The sequence below is a fragment of the Canis lupus genome, chromosome 35 (genome assembly GCF_003254725.2).
Source record: "Canis lupus dingo isolate Sandy chromosome 35, ASM325472v2, whole genome shotgun sequence".
NCBI lineage: Eukaryota > Metazoa > Chordata > Mammalia > Carnivora > Canidae > Canis > Canis lupus.
The window spans coordinates 12,039,820-12,056,549 of record NC_064277.1 but is presented as its reverse complement, the minus strand read 5'-3'; the positions used below and the strand labels follow the sequence as shown (position 1 = coordinate 12,056,549).

Here is a 16,730-nt window from a genome sequence, read left to right as displayed (position 1 = left end):
ATCGGCAAGTACCTTATTTCCAAATAAGGTTACATTCGCAGGTTCTGGGGGTTAGCACTTCAGCATATCCTTTAGAGGGACACAATCTATAATGGTGCTCATTTAAAGCACTGACTCATTTGAAAAAACTACAACTAGCAGTATTGATATAATTCTTGGATGCTGGAGGATGGTAGATGTGGGGGAGAAGGGATATGGCCCACAGAGAACAACCAAGTCATGGTGTGTATTTTCGTATCAGGACCATGGACAGTAGCTCTTGTTCCTCCCACCCCCGCCCTTATCCCACCCCAGTATCAGTTTATGCCCATGGGGAGAAATGCCTTGCACTGAACAAGGCTTATCAAAATACCGTTATTAGATTTTCTCTCTGCTATTTCTAAATTTGTATTCTTTAAACTAATTTATCTTACTATAATTTTGCCTGGTATAGAGGAAAGATTATAGTAGTAGAGAACAGTTTGTTGGCTTATGAAGACTGTCATTATATTTTTTAAATATGGGGTTTTATCCTCATTGTAAAGTCCTGAAACCTAGGTGGTTAGCTTAGCGAATGATGATCCAGTGGAACAACACAGCTCTTACCACTTAAACTTATTCAGAACTTGTCTGTTTCAGAGAACCCATAAATTATTTTAAGGTACCTATACTATAAAATGATCAGCATTTATGTTGCTTTTCTAAGATGAAGTGTATTAAAGCAATGTGTAAGAAAATACAAATGAATTGGATTTGATATGTTCTAAAGGAAGTGAGTAAAGTGGCCATATCAGAGGGGGTTAGATGACATAAGGCTTTATATACCCTTCTGAGGAGGCTGGACTTCTATGGAAGAAAGAGAGGAGCTATTTAGGGCTTTAGGCAAAAGGATGATACAGTTGAATTTGTATTTTATTTAGATAATCTGTTGGTTGTGTAAAGGATGATTTACAGGTTGGTACGACAAGAGGCAGGCAGAGACATTTAACTAGGGTAGTAGTAATAAAAACAGGAGAACAGAATGGATTTCAGAAATATTTAGGAGATAGAATCAGTAGGTCCTAGTTACTCATTAGGGATGGGAGGGGAGGTTATATTCTTGCTTGGGTGACTTAGAAGAATTGGTTTGAAGGGGTGGTGGATAATGAGTTTGGTTGCTGGTATATTCAATTTGAATTGTCTTTGGAGTTCAAAGTCTGTATCCCTGCATGCTCTACTGCAGAAGCATTGCCCTATTTCCTAAGTCCTTGGTATTAGCACTTCAAACTGTTCTTTCTTTCTTAGATCATGAGCTCAGTGAAGTTGATCTTCTCATGTGCAACCTTGTATCACTTACAGCCTGAGAAAGTGCTTGCTTGATAACCATTTCTGGTGCCATCCTCAAATCCTTAACTGCTTTGGGTAGAAGAATTGAAGAATTTTTCTTTCTTTCTTTCTTTCTTTCTTTCTTTCTTTCTTTCTTTCTTTCTTTCTTCTTCTTCTTCTTCTTCCTTCCTTCCTTCCTTCCTTCCTTCCTTCCTTCTTTCTTTCTTTCTTTCTTTCTTTCTTTCTTTCTTTCTTTCTTTCTTTCTTTCTTCTTTCTTTCTTCTTTCTTTCGAGTTTATCTATTTGAGAGAGACAGAGAGAGCACAAGTGGGGGGAAGGGCAGAGGGAGAGGGAGAAGCAAACTCCCCCCTGAGCAGGGAGTAGGACCCTGAGATCATGACCTAAGTGAAAGGCAAATGCTTAACCCACTGAGCCACCCAGATGCCCCTGAAGAATTTATTTTTAACGTGGTGGATACTTATTGTCTTCAAGCAAAGAGGGACTCTTAGATGTGCTTCCATCTAAGATAAGGGCTTTCTTCTTAGGACTTTAGGCAGAGAAATCTGAGAGCACTAGCTTCCTATAGTGACTAAATTATTGACAGCATTTAAAGGCACATTTGATTTGACACAATGTGCATACATGCTGTCCCCTGTCAGCTTATTTGGTTTCTTCTGAATGGCAGAGATTAAAACACTTCTGACAGAGTAGGGCCTGGTGGTACCTTGCTAAGGAGGACTTAGCACCTTAAAACAGCAACCTACCCATTGTGAGATTTAGACATAACAATCCTGTGTTGTTCTGGAAGTCCCTACACAAGGAACAGCCTTCTTACACTCATTCAAAGAGTCAAGGTTGCCATGACAGGTGGCTGAGGAGATAGAGACCAGGTTTCCTGGTCATTCATATTCTCTTCATATCTCCACAAATTGTAGGTAGAGGTGGGTAAGGGAATTAATTGGTAAGTAAGTAGAGACCATCTCCTTTTTACATCTTCCCCAATTCTATGAAATGAGAACAAAGGAAGTGGAAATGGCTCTTCATAAATTTTACTGTTGGAAGACACCACAAAACCCCTCTGGTTCTATTCTTTTATTTTAAATAAGTGGAAACTAACCCAGAAAAACACATGGAGCTTAAGGTCTTTGAAAGTTCTAATCAGAATCCAATTTCTTTTATTTACAGAGCAGAACTCTCTCTTATATCATGTTACTTCTTATGGCTATCATTTATTGAATTTGAATACAGGGCAATATAGTCAGAAGGACCTCATCTGGTTATTTTAGTAATGCTTTGTCTTAAGAAAGTTCATTGCAATAAATCCTGAAAGAACTCTTAGAAATTGACTTAGCTTTTTTATTATTTAAAATCAGTTTTCTGGATGACTAAGGCTATGCTTCATTAAAAATTCAACAGTTCCCTCCTTGATCCTTTTGATATGTAAATCTAGATCCTATTTACGCGCAACACAAATTTTTATGTCTTCTTATTGGATCTAAGAACTTATTCCTGGTAGAATGCTTATCAGTTTCTGAAACACTTACCCACACATGGCTTTCTTATCTCTGGCATTTGCACAAATAATTTTATTCTCATGATACTAATGAGAAAACAAATACTTCGAGAGTTTAAGTGGGTTGTTCAAGTGATGCTGTTAAGACTTACGCTCTCATCTGTCATTCTATAACAAATCACTGCTTCTATTTGATGAACACTCCACTTTTCACTCAGTTATAATTCTATGGTTATATCAAGATGATCCAGGACCTGTTGAGAGATGAAGGATGTTTGCATCAGACTTTTGTGCTTTTCAATAGACCTACATGAGCTTTTAAAATAAATTTGCAATCCTGTTTCTTGTCTTTGGATTTTTGCTTATTGCTACTCTTGGTACACCTGATTAATGTCATATCTTTCTATAGTTACTATTTCAGGTTTCTGTTTCAGAGCTAATAATATTATGGGATGAATTGTATCCCCCCAAATTCATACGTTGAAATCCTAATCCCCACCCACTACCTCAGAATGTAACTGTATTTGGAAATAAGGTATTTATGGAGAGAATTAAGTGAAATGAGATCTTAAGGGTGAGCCCTAATCTCATATGACTGGTATTCTTATAAAAACAGGAAGTTTAGACACAGATTATGCACACTCCTAAAGGACAACTATGTGCAGACACAGGGAGAAGACTGCCACCTGCAAATCACAGAGAGAGACCTCAATATGGAACCAACACTGCCCTACTCCCTGATCTTGGACTTCCAGCTTTGAGACCTGAGAAAACAAATTTCTTTTGTTTAATCCATCTTTTGTTTCATAAGCCTGTGGCACTTGTTATGATGGCCGTAGCCAAGTTTTACAAACAAAAAATGAATAGGAGATAGCTTTTAGAATTGTGCATGAACTACAGATGAATAGGTCTTGACCTGGGGCTTGCCTCCGACTTAAGGTCCTGGGCTTTAGTGCACGGACACGGAGATGTTGATTTTAGCTTGCAGCACTACCTTTGGCTAATTTTGTGATTCTGGGTTATGTTCTGAATGGGAGGAGTTATAGGATGCATGATTTTCAGAGAGGTGAGGTCAGAGTTCCAAAAAACAAGGGATTATAAAACAGACACCAAATGGTCTTTTAGCTATAGAAGATTTTTTTACTGACTTAGAATGCTGTTTTCATATGCTCCCCTATTGCCTTTAAAATGTAATTTAATTCCCCAAACCTTAATCTATAGGTTTTGATTTAGAATTTACCAGCTGTAAACATCATAGCATATGCATATGTATATTCACTTCTTATTTTCTTCTCCTAGGCTGCCTGGGTAGCTATAGGCATTGCTAATGTCTGAAGTTCCCAATAAACGTTGAAACGGAATCTGTGGAAGTTCAGAAATGCTGACTAAAGTTCACTTACAAATGAGTTTGCTCTCCCTTTCCTCCCCAGGTCAGCTTCAGTGTTTTGGATGGAAACTAGAGCCCTCTGTGCAACAAGGGAAGAACAAATGCACTAAGTATATTTCTGTAGTAGTGATGTAGACCATTAAATAGACCCTAGCAGACAGGAAAGCCCATATGGATTTCAAAAATAGCACCCATCTGTCTGAGAGCTGCTAAAAAATGAATTTTAGGACTTGGAACGTAGCCTGGAAGTGAAACCTGACTTAGGTTCTGGAAAAGCTATAGAGGAGTTCCTTAGAGAATTACAAAAACATGTACCTTTTGCATTCCAAGAATAATAACCAGGCACAGGAGGACACTCAGTGCCAAGTTTCACATTTAAATCAAGCAGCACACTGAATTGAGAGCTGAACTTTGGCCCTTCCACAGTTGAGTGCTGGTAAAACAGAACTCCTAGGTTCAAAGGTCAGCACTTAAACCGTTGTCTTGACAAGACACCTCAGGCACAGAAACATTTAATCAGGACATATAATTAAGCACAAATGAATAAAGAACACAGTTTAAATCGTGTATGTAGGCATATTGGTATATACATATATGCATTTATAGAATTTAAAAGTCCATGGGTAAGCTCTAAGAAAACCTCCTGACTGGGGCAGCCTGGATGGCTCAGCGATTTAGCGCAGGTTTAGTGCCGCCTTCAGCCCACGGTGTGATCCTGGAGACCCGGGATCGAGTCTCACATCTCCCTGCATGGAGCCTGCTTCTCCCTTTGCCTGTATCTCTCTGTCTCTCTCTCTCTTTCTCTGTGTCTCTCATGAATAAATAAATAAAATCTTGAAAGAAAGAAGAAAGAAAGAAAGAAAGAAAGAAAGAAAGAAAGAAAGAAAGAAAGAAAGAAAGAAAGAAAGAACCTACTGGCTGGTTTTTACTAAGTCCAAGGCATTATTTGGGGGAAAATAGGTAAACCTGTGATGTTTTCTCAGAAATGAAATGCCATCATCTTCCTATTCCTGGCAGTTGAAGACAAAGAAAAAAAAGATTACATTTTATATCTGTTTTGAAAAGGACATGTGCTAAAAAATAGCGTTCAAGATGTGGTTCCAAGTCATTTGCAAATCCAAACTTCCTTCAATTTTATCTTTCACCTTCATGTACAGAAATAGGAAGCACCATATCTGTTTTATGAAGTGTAAAGGTTGCTGGTGATAAAATATCAGAATTTACATGCTATGCCTAATGATTCAAAGCTTTCTGATGTGGCAAACATCCAGGTAAAAATTGTGTGGATATTTTCCCATGTTATTGAAAAGCAAGATGGGGGTGCCTGAGTGTCTCAGTTTGTTAAGCATCTGCCTTTGGCTTAGGTAATGATCTCAGGGTCTTGGGATGGAGCCCTGTCTCAGGCTCTCCACTCAGCAGGGAGTCTGCTTCTCCCTCTCCCTCTGCCCACCCCCCTGATCCTGCTCCACCACTCTTGCTCTCTCTATCTTTCAAATAAATAAATGAAGTCCTTTTTCTTTTTTTTTTAAAGCAGGATGAAGTATCATTTTCTAACGAAATAACATGTGAGGCTTAGGAAACACCTTTAAAGGCAAGTTTGCACAGAAAGTTCTTGTGTCTCCTATGTGGTAATAAAGTCTATGAGAAATTACAACAAAGCACTGCATAATAAAATGCAGCTCTTGCTTTTAAAAACTGCACAGTGTGATATTAAAGTTCCTATGGGGATGTGCATAATGGAAAAGGAATTGTGACAAAGTTAGAGATGTAAGTGGCATTCATGTGAAATTATGGTCTGAATATTGAACTCTTTCATCCCTGGTAGTTTAGCCCATTAGGACTTTGTATGGCTTTCAGGATTTTAAAACCCTGAAAGACTCCAGTTATCCTATTTATCAGCTTGGAGAAATAGAGACTATATTTATTTTCTCCACTCTAATATCTTCAGCTACCTGGCACATTTGCTGGTACATGAGAGATCCCCAATAAATATCATTGAAATGAATGGAAATTGATTCTCTGTGAGACGAAATACAGAATTGAGTTATGGATACAATTGGATTGAGAATGTGGATTGAGAAAACAGATCAGCTCAAGAGATGCTATCTCTTTGGGGAGAAATTTCCCCATAAGTCTCTTGCATTTTTGTGTCTTTTGGGAGCAGAAGTGATGATTCCCTTTGTTTTGGACTCTCTTCAATTATATTTGTACAGCAAACAAGGGATAAATAGTGTGTTCATCACAGCAAAGGGCACACCTACCTAATGCCAATTATAAAATGTTTGGTTTCCTTAAAATCAGGGCTTCCCTGTAACACAACCCACTGCATATGCAGGGATCATCTGGCCTTCTGCTTATTGCCCTCTGGGATTTAATGCTTGGGAAATGGGCAGAATGATATTCTGCTTACCCTAATTGCTATGAATAATAAACTAACCTTTGTCTTATTCAGGAGCCCTATGTCTTTGGCCAGCATGCCTGAAGCAGAGGCAGACTACTTTAGTTAACTTGCAAGTAGGGTAAAATCTCAAACCCTTCATAGGTTTGACAGCTTCATATACCAAAGAGATACTTATTTGAAGTGTCCAATAAAGAGAGTTCCACTTCCTTCTAGGAAACAGTGCTGCTTCTACTCTGATAATAGAAACAACCTAGGTAAACTATGATACCAGAATTTTCCTTGAGTGCCCTAGGGAGCTGAGATTTCAATGCAACCAGCAGGTATAAAATGTAAGGAGAAATAAGCTCTTCCAAAGAGACGAAATGTGGACATTGGCTGAAAAAAATAATGGCTGAAATTTTTGCAAAAAAAAAAAAAAAAAAAAAGACACAAAACCACAAATCCAAGAATCCTAACGAACTCCAAGTAGAATAATCCTGAAGCATCACAGACACACATAGCTAAACACATCGATACAAATTTCTGAAAACTGAAGATGAAAAGCACATCTGAAGGCAGTAAGAGAAAAAAAAGACACATTGCAAACATAGGAACAAAGATTAGAATTACCAGAGATTTCTTGTCAGAAACCATGCAAGCCAAGAAACAGTGAAGTGACATCTTTAAAAACTTCAAAGGAAAAAAAGTCAATCTAAAATTCTTCAGTCAGTGAAAATATCTTTCAAAACTAAAGGCAAAATAAGGGCACCTGGGTGGTAAGTCCGTTAAGTGTCTGACTCTGCTCAGGTCATGATCTCAGGGTCATGAGACTGAGCCCTGCATTGGACTCTCTATTCAGTTGGAAGACTGCTTGAGATTTTCTCTCTCCAACTCCTTCTGGCCCTCCCCTCCTCATGCTCTCTCACTCTATATCAAAAAAAAAAAAAAAAAAAAAAAAAAAAGGAAGGCAAAATAGACTTGTTCAGGCAAAAAGAAAAAGATTGAGAGAATTCATCTTCAACAAACCTGGATTATGGATTACAAGAAATGTTAACATTATTTAAGCAGAATGAATATGATAGCAGAAATTTGGATCTAAACAAGAAAATGAAGATTTCTAGGAATGGTTAAAATGAAGATATTAATATAAAATACATCTTTTCTTATTTTTCATCACTGTAAAAGATTTTACTGTCTAAATGAAAAGTAGTAGCAATCTACTGTGGGTTTATATCATATAGGATATAAAATGTATGACAATAATAACACAAAAATGGGAGGCAGAACTAGCAATATACTGGTTTAAGGATTTTACACCTTACCTTTAGCAGTACTATATTATTTGAGAATAACCTATAATTGATTAAATATGTATAATATAAATGCTTGGACCGACATTATTTTTTAAAAGATCTAGAAGTGATAAACCAATAACAAATTTTAATCATAAAAATACTCAATTCAAAAGCAGTCTGAAAAACAGGGCAAAAGGTATAAAGAATAGATAAGGCATTAAGGAAACAAATGTTAATGTTGCAGATTTAAACCTGATCATATTAGTAATCACATTAAATGTAAATGCTCTAAATATACCAATGAAAAGACAGACATTGTCAGATTAGATAATAAAGTGAGACTCAACTATGTACTGCCTATAACAAACTCACTTTAAATATAAAAACAAAAAAAGGTGAGAGGTGGCAAAAGATATACTATGAAAATACTAATCAAAAGAAAGCTAGATTGGCTATCCTGATATCAGACAAAGTAGATTTCTGAGCAAAGAATATCACCAGGAATAAAGGCCACTTCTTAATGACAAAGAGCTAGAATAATCAGGAAGACATAATAATTTTATATACTTATTAGCAGATCTTCAAGTAAATGAATAAAAACTGGTAGAACTACAAGAGGAAAAAGACAAGTACATAATTTTAATTGGAGACTTCAATAGTTCTCTCAGTAATTGATAAAAACAAGTAGGAAGAAATTCAGTAAGGATGTAAAAGACTGGTAAAATGCTGTCAACAATTTGACCTAATTGACATCTGCAGAATATTCTATCCAACAAAAGTAGAATATACATTCTTTGCAGGCACATATAATATAGACCACATTCTGTACCATACAACACATTTTAAGGAATTGAAAGCATACAGAGTATACTTTTTAACCACAATGGAATTAAACTAGAAATTAAAAATAGAAAAATTCCCAAGTGTTGGAAAGTTAAATAACACTACTAACTAGATCATGGGCCAATTAAGAATTCATAAGGAAAAATAGAAAATATTTTGAATTGAATGAGCATAACATAATATAGCAAAATGTAGAAAATACAGCTGAATTAGTGCTTAAGAAAAATTTGTAGCATAAAACACTCATATTAGTAAAGAAGAAAGGTCTTATAGCAATGATCTAAGTGTCTACTAAATAACAATAAGGCCAGAATATGCTAAGGCATTTTAATTTTTAAAAGTATTGAGATATAACTTACAAATGTGGTGTACCAATCTTAAGCATATACGTCAAAAATTTTTACATAGGCGTGCACCCATGTAAACGCTGATAAGGAGATTAAACATTTCCAACTCTCTGTGCCCCTTACTAGTCAATAACTGCCTTCCACCAAATACACACATAGAAAGGTAATCAGTATAGTCAGGGCATTCTAAAATCAGTTTCAAATATTTATACACTCATTCCACCATGTGGTGAAATTCTCCATTGTTACTGGTCTTATTAAAATATCTTCTTCAAATAAACACATTTTTCAAACGTATGGATTCATTTTCCCTCAATAAGTCGGACTTAGCCACCAAAACATTTACAATGTCAGGAAATGTCCTCATTTGGCAATATAATATTGGCTTAAGAAACTTTGTATCTAGCTAGATCTAGGTTCAAATAATATCCCTGACATTTTAATTCTAGGTCGCTTACCTGACATCAGTCTTCTACCTACCTCGTAGGGACTGCTATGACAGTATAATGAGATAGCGTATATAAAATGCTCAGTAGACTGATTTGTAAATCAGCATGAACACTATTGTTTTAAGATCTTTTCTGTTTGTTTATTTGTTTGTTTAGACAGAGCATACAAGTGTCAGCGAGGGGCAAAGGGAGAGGGAGACTCTCAAGCTAACTCCACACTGAGGGGAAGCCCAACACGGGCATCCATCTCACAACCCTGAGATCAAGACCTGAGCTGAAATCCAGAGCCACCTAGGTACCCCAGCATGAGCATGATTATGATAGAGTTACTGATCCACCAATGTTAGGCTTATTACCTCTCTTAAAAACCAGCAGGTAATTGCTAAGCCCTCAACTTACAGGTCAGCATGTGAGGCTATGCCAGAAATCTAATGTTTGCTCAGGCTGAGTAACAAAACATTGGAAGCAGAGGTTCTCCTCAAGTTCCTCAGTCTGTGGATCCAAATTCCCTCACATAGCCTTAGGCTCTCTGAAATGGCCGTTGAACCTCATTCCAGAATAAATCTCCAAAGCATGTCAAGAATGGTCTATTTTCCTCCTTAATGGACTATGCTGGGACTGTGGCCCACAGCAGCAATGTCAGCATTTAAGCATTTGTTGAATAAAGGATTGAAAAAGGGGTAATGTATTTTGTAATGTATTTGGACTGAAAGCCTGAGTTAGCTTAGGCCACCACCTAAACATTATAATAGGCTGACTTATAATACATCAAAATCTATGTGGTCTGCACTTTGAAATAAATAACAAGGCAAGTTAAGAGTCTATGAATACATCTCATTTTAAACCATAAAATTTGTATTTTGGTTATAAGGCCTTTAGGATTACCAATTACAGGGCCTTTAGAAAACTCAAATCAAAATTGCCAGATGAGGAAAGAGCTAGCTGTTTCTAGGGATTGTTTAAAAAATGCTTTATGCATAACTTATTGTAAGACTTGCCCTTGCTGGATCTTATTTTCTTCAGAGCCCACTAGAATGTTCCCACCAAAGAGAAAGCAGTTGCAATTAGTGTATAGAACAACCAGATTTCACATATTGGGCATCAGTCTACAGCATATTTATATAGAAGAGCATGGTGCTGGAAGTGGTGTGAGTGAAGCTTTTGCCATGTGGCTTCAAAAGGCCCAGCAAGCCTGAGGGTAGTTAATGCTTCCTCTACAAAGGAGGAGAGACATCCTGAGTCTATGGCATTCATATAACATGACAAGTCAGCATGGCAAATGTTCCTTTTTACACAGAATATTAAATTAAAAACACAAAAAACAGCTGCTATTTGCAGAGGTCGGTTCTATATGTAGAGGGAATATGAAGACCTAATTTCTGTGCTGAACTGAATAAATATGCAAACACAAAAATGTAACTAACAATGCAGGGCAGTTCATAGTAAACCCTGAATTAACAATATACATTATAGATATTATAAAGAAGAAAGAAAACTCTGAGTTGAAAAGAGATATCTCACAAATGTAGGGAGCACAGTTGGCCTTTTAAGATGGGAAGGCAGGTTCCAAGAGGGAAGCTGGGTGTGGGCTGGGGAAATAGGTGGAGGGGATTAAGGGCATAACCATTGTGAGGAGCCCTGAGCATTGTTGAATCACTCTATTGTACACCTGATACTAATATAACACTGAGCATTAACTATACTTGAATTAATTTTTTAAAAAAAGATGGGAGGATAGAGTGAGTTAAGATAAGCATATGCAAGTAGCAGTTTTAACTAAGCCAAAGGATGAGAATGAGCAAGTCTGATTTAGGACAACTACTAACATATATTCCTTAACTGCATACTTTCCATGTGCACCCATTCATTCGCTCTTTTTACATTCCATTTATGATACTTCATTTAAATAAGGTATTTTCTTTATATGCAGACTAATTCAAATGAGGACTTAAACAATTAACACATATACTTACATTTCATATTTATAATGCTATTACTTTCCAGCTTTTACAGATAAAGAAAGTGAGGTTCAGAGACATTAAGCTACTTGTTCCAAGTCACACAGAGATGAGATTGGAAACTAGATCTGAAGCTAAACTGGGTTGGTAAAAAACAAGACATGCTTCTCTCTCTCTCACTCCTCCAAATCTCTCCATTACTATGCTTGAAATGAAAGCTGAATGAAGTTCAGCTGATGTGATAGGACTATTCTAAGTATGTGACATACGTCAAATAATTTAATCCTCTGACAAATGTATAGGATGGATGCTATAATTATGTCCATTTGGTGGATAAGGAACGGAGGCACACAGAGATGATCTGACTTGTCCAAAATGACATAATAAAGAGTAGAGCTGGAAATCCACATAAATGGCCCAGCTCCAGAGCCTGCACTCTTGCTCTCTACCCTATACTGATTAGCATGGGTTATTCATGGCCAAAGTGATAGCAATGAGAGAAAAAGGGGAAGATGGACATAAGAGCCATTGAAAGGAAGAATGTATGTGGTTGAGTGGCTGGTTAGTTAAATAGGTGAGAGATAGTGAAATATTAAAGATAATTTTTCACTTCAGCACCTTGATTTCCCAAGAATGAAAATAAGCATGTCAAGAAAAGGAGGCAGTGTTGTAGGCTAAGATGGTGAGTTCAGTTTCAGAATATGTTGATGCCATGGTGATGAAGTATGACACCTGATGGCACTGTTCAGAAGGCTGTTGGAAACAGAAAGCTCCTGATAAGGCATGTGGGGGTTGTGGGGTCAGAGATGGAGTGACAATTTTGGGGATTGTGAAGCTGTGGGATGTTTGACTGAGATCCCAGAGAGAAAGCATAAAACAAAACAAGGGAAGGCCAAGTTCTGCAATTTGGAAAAAGCCCATTGGGAAAGATATAGAACGAGGGGAGGAGAAAGAATGACCATAGTTAACTTCCCAGAGACAAGAGAGGTCTTCACAACAAAGGATGTTATCAACAGTGTCAAATGTCAGACATAGCAGAAGGAAAGTGACCGTGGAATGTACATTACAGATATTATGTCTATGTTATTACAGGACTTCTGAAAATAGCTTCTGTAGAGTTTAGACTCTGGAGCCACGTGGGAGGGGTTGCAGAGATGAATGGGTTATGATGAGACAGAGACATTACCGTGATACTAAGGAGTGATTGTTGTGTTATACATCACAATATAAAGAAGCACAGATGTCATTTCAGGTGGGTAGAAGCATAAATGGAGCATTTTCTGGAGTATACAGAGGATTCAAGGTAATTCTAAAGGCCCTGTAACCACCATCAGCTAATTCAGGCTCAATCTACATTCATTGCTCTGAGAGTGACATTCATGTGGCTGTTGAGCAGCAGGGAGGGGTGATACTTCAAGACTCTGCAATAGCTGGCTGCATTTTCTTGCTCAAAATGGCTGCAGGCTCAGCTCCTGATAGTCCACATAGACTGACTTTGACTGGTGCCATTGGAGTCATGCTATTCAAGGTTCTGCATCCACATGACCATCTGCAACTTCAGCAGAGAGACTATGACTCATTCATCTTTTTATGCTTATCACTAGGACAATGCAGGAACCTAGGAGAAAATTTGTACATAACTGTTAAAAGAATTATTAAACAAATTTGTCACAGTCCATATTTTCTCTGCATCCCCATCAACATCCTCTAAATGTGGATCCACCAAGATACAAACAATAATAATATTCATGAGGCAAAAATATGATATCATTTGTTTTTGCATACCACTCTATTATAGGCACCATGTGCTTTCACATATTTTATTCAGCAAACTTTACAAGTTGGAATGGAACTTGAGGATCAATAAGATCTCAGAAATTCAGTTACAAATTTTAGTCCAAATCTAACCAGAGACAACAAACAATAGTGAAATATCCACTGGTGCTCTAAGTGGATGCATCCAAATGTACTCACTATCGAGCCATATCAGTAGACCAACTTACAGTTTTGAGTAATAAAGTGGGGAAAGGAATGTGCATTTTCGTTTACTGAAATTCTTCAGGCACCACAAGCAAGATCCAAAAGAGATGGCAATGTGTGGAATTTAAGAAACAAAACAGATGAACATAGGGGAAGGGAAGGAAAAATAAAATAAGATGAAAATTGAAAGGGATATAAATCATAAGAAATGAACTCTAGGGAACAAACTGAGGGTTGCTGAGGATAGATGGGTGTAGAGAAGGAATAAGTGGGTGATGGACCTTAAGAAGAGAACTAGATGGAATAAGTACTGGGAGTTATATGCAGCTGATGAATCACTAAATTCTACCTCTAAAACTAACTTAAAAAATACTAAAAGAGAAAGAGAAAGAGAAAGATGACAAAAATGCATGATCTGGCAAAACCTGGCTCTTGGTCACCCGTAATGTAGGCATCTCTATGATAGGTGGCTCTTCACAGGACTCTTCCGAAACTTCAGCATGCCTACACATTTGTTAACATTTAGATCTTCATTCAGTAGGACTGAGGTAGAATCTGAGATTTTGCATTTTTAACAAGCTCCAAGGTAGCGTGATGATGCTGGTCCAGAGGCCATGCCTGGAGCAGCAAGACTTCATAGGGGAGATATTAGGTAGAGTAACTTCTTAGCTCCCTATTGACCCTGGATTGCCATGTTTTATTCATAGAATGCATTTCAACAAACTGGTGTTTGCTTTTTCATTTCGTATCACTTTACAGTCACCAACTTGGTTGGGGAAGTGGTCTGTGTGCAAGGGGCAGATTTTACCAGGTTAGCTTGAATGAGGCAAAGAGGTTCCTGTGCACACACAGGCTTGGTAGGAAAAAAGAAAAAAAAGTGGGCTGCAGTTCCTCCAAAATTGGAGGCATCACCTTTATATAAAAGTCACCTCAGGCCAGAACTGGCTCTAATCACATTTCGTGCCTAATACTATAAGCATTTCTTTTTTAATAAGTGAATTTGGCAATGTGGACACCCTCTTTAGTGAGATTTCCAGAGCTCGTTGGCCTCAGCCACGCCGATGTCTGCACTGATGTTGTGGTTACATAACCTGCTGAATTGAAATAGAATTTTACAAGGGATGTGTAGAGATAGACCAAGGCAGGAACACAAGGCAAAGAAAGAGCTTGAACCCACTGAGGGAAAAAGGACAGTATGTGGGAACTGTTCAGTGTGATAGGAGAATTGCTGAGCTGAGCAGTGAAGAAAAATATTGACATTAATGATGTAACCCAGGGATATTAATACTATCTCCTTTGCAGGGTTGTTCTGAGAATCAAACTTGTTGAAATTTTTGAAAATGCACTGAACATGTTAAAGGACTAGACCAATGTTTAGAGATATTATAAGAGCATCACCATTTACAAAATGCTTTCACTTACTCTGCATGCTTCAAAAGGATGTGCGGCATAGCATGATCATAAGACATGCGGTTAGAGATGATTCATTGGTTAGTTCACAGACTAAATAGGTCAGCATAACAACCCAAGCCTTTTATATATAAATACCAGTTTTATCTGAGATGAAGAACCTGAGCAATGTATTGGAATAATAAGAATTTTCAAACTCTTCAAAATATTAATAATCAGGTAAGTATGTTAGGTTTCTGATCCATGAAATGGTGAGCTGTCTTCACTCTCCATCTTGTTCTACAAGTACACTAGTTCAGCTATCTAAACGCAAAGCAAAAGTAATAGAATAAAATTTGTTTGGGGGATCCCTGGGTGGCGCAGCGGTTTGGCGCCTGCCTTTGGCCCAGGGCGTGATCCTGGAGACCGGGGATCGAGTCCCACGTCCGGCTCCCGGTGCATGGAGCCTGCTTCTCCCTCTGCCTGTGTCTCTGCCTCTCTCTCTCTCTCTGTCTGTGACTATAATAAATAAATAAATAATAAATAAATAAAATATTTAAAAAAAATTTGTTTGGGGATGGGGAGTGGATTTGTGTTAACAAGGCTCTTCCTCTATCTTGAGAGTATTTTGTTTATGTGGTTCCAGTCACAATAAAGGCTAGTGCCAAAGAAGAAGGAGAAGGAGAAGGAGGAGGAGAAGGAGAAAAGTAGGTGAAGGAGAAGGAGGAGAAGAAGGAGAAGAAGAAGGAGAAGGAGGAGAAGAAGAAGAAGGAAGGAAGTAGGGGTGGGGGTGGGGGAGAGAAAGGAGAAAAAGGAGAAGTGCAGCTTGAGGACCCAGGTTAAGGTTGCTCTGTTATTTGTCCTTCTGAGCCCCAGTTTCTTCATATACAAAATGAGAATATGAAATCAATAATGTAAAATAAACAATTGATGTCATGTCTGTGTGAAATCCTGATAGTAAGCTTAGGTGGAAAGAGTCACCACATAGCAATGCATTTGGCCGCAAGAAAAAGAATCTCTGACTAACGCAGGCTTAAATACATTGAGGGTGCATGGTGTCTTCCTTACAGAAAGGGGAAAGGAGAAAAAATGAGTGGGAAATATCAGAAAGGGAGACAGAACATGAAAGACTCCTAACTCTGGGAAACGAACTAGGGGTGGTGGAAGGGGAGGTGGGAGGGGGTGGGGGTGACTGGGTGTCGGACACTGAGGTGGGCACTTGACGGGATGAGCCCTGGATGTTATTCTGTATGTTGGCAAATTGAACACCAATAAAAAATAAATTAAAAAAAATAAAAATAAAATAAAATAAAATAAATAAATAAATAAATAAATAAATAAATAAATAAATAAAATCTTAAAAAAAAAAAAAAAAAGAACAGGAAATCAGGTTAGCTCTCGCTGAAGTCAGCTCAGTGCCTCAGTAATATCTTCCAGGATTCAGATTCTCTTTTTCATTCAGCTATCTTTAGCACATTGGATTTTGTCCTCTGCTGGTCACCTCATCACTATAGCGTGATTGTGACACTTTAGCTATCACAACTTCATTCAAGGAAGAGAGGAGAAAATGAGGATGAGAAGTGGCCCCAGCTGAGTCTGTGCCATTCTATCTGGAAAGTTAATGTTTTCCAGAATTTTCCACCTTACCTCAACATGCATCTACTCGTGTCTTATTGGATACTTACATCTCTACTTACATCAGCTTGCTTCATGACACAGCCATCTCTAGTTGCAAGACTTGCTGGAAAATTCGTATTTAGCTTTGAAAGACTATACAAGAGGCAAGCAAGGGTAAAAGAGAATGAGAATGTTAAGTCAACACTGCCTGCCACAGAAGGGTGGGAATTAGCAGCATTTTACTTCAAGTGAAGGCTCGGTGGTTTTAAATGATCCACATAAATTCAC

The 16,730-nt window shown here is 37.8% G+C and overlaps 1 long non-coding RNA gene across 1 annotated transcript in view; it reads right to left on the bottom strand.

Moving 5' to 3' along the window:
- Positions 1 to 301: 301 nt before the first annotated feature.
- The window catches only part of LOC118353357 (uncharacterized), a 100,745-nt gene continuing 84,316 nt past the window's right edge, over positions 302 to 16,730 (bottom strand). Inside the window, exons 2-4 of the long non-coding RNA XR_004812157.2 lie at positions 16,511 to 16,595; positions 2,950 to 3,051; positions 302 to 1,583 (exon numbers count right to left, since the gene is read on the bottom strand). This is a non-coding gene — a long non-coding RNA (uncharacterized LOC118353357). The remainder of the gene's footprint in view (positions 1,584 to 2,949; positions 3,052 to 16,510; positions 16,596 to 16,730) is intronic.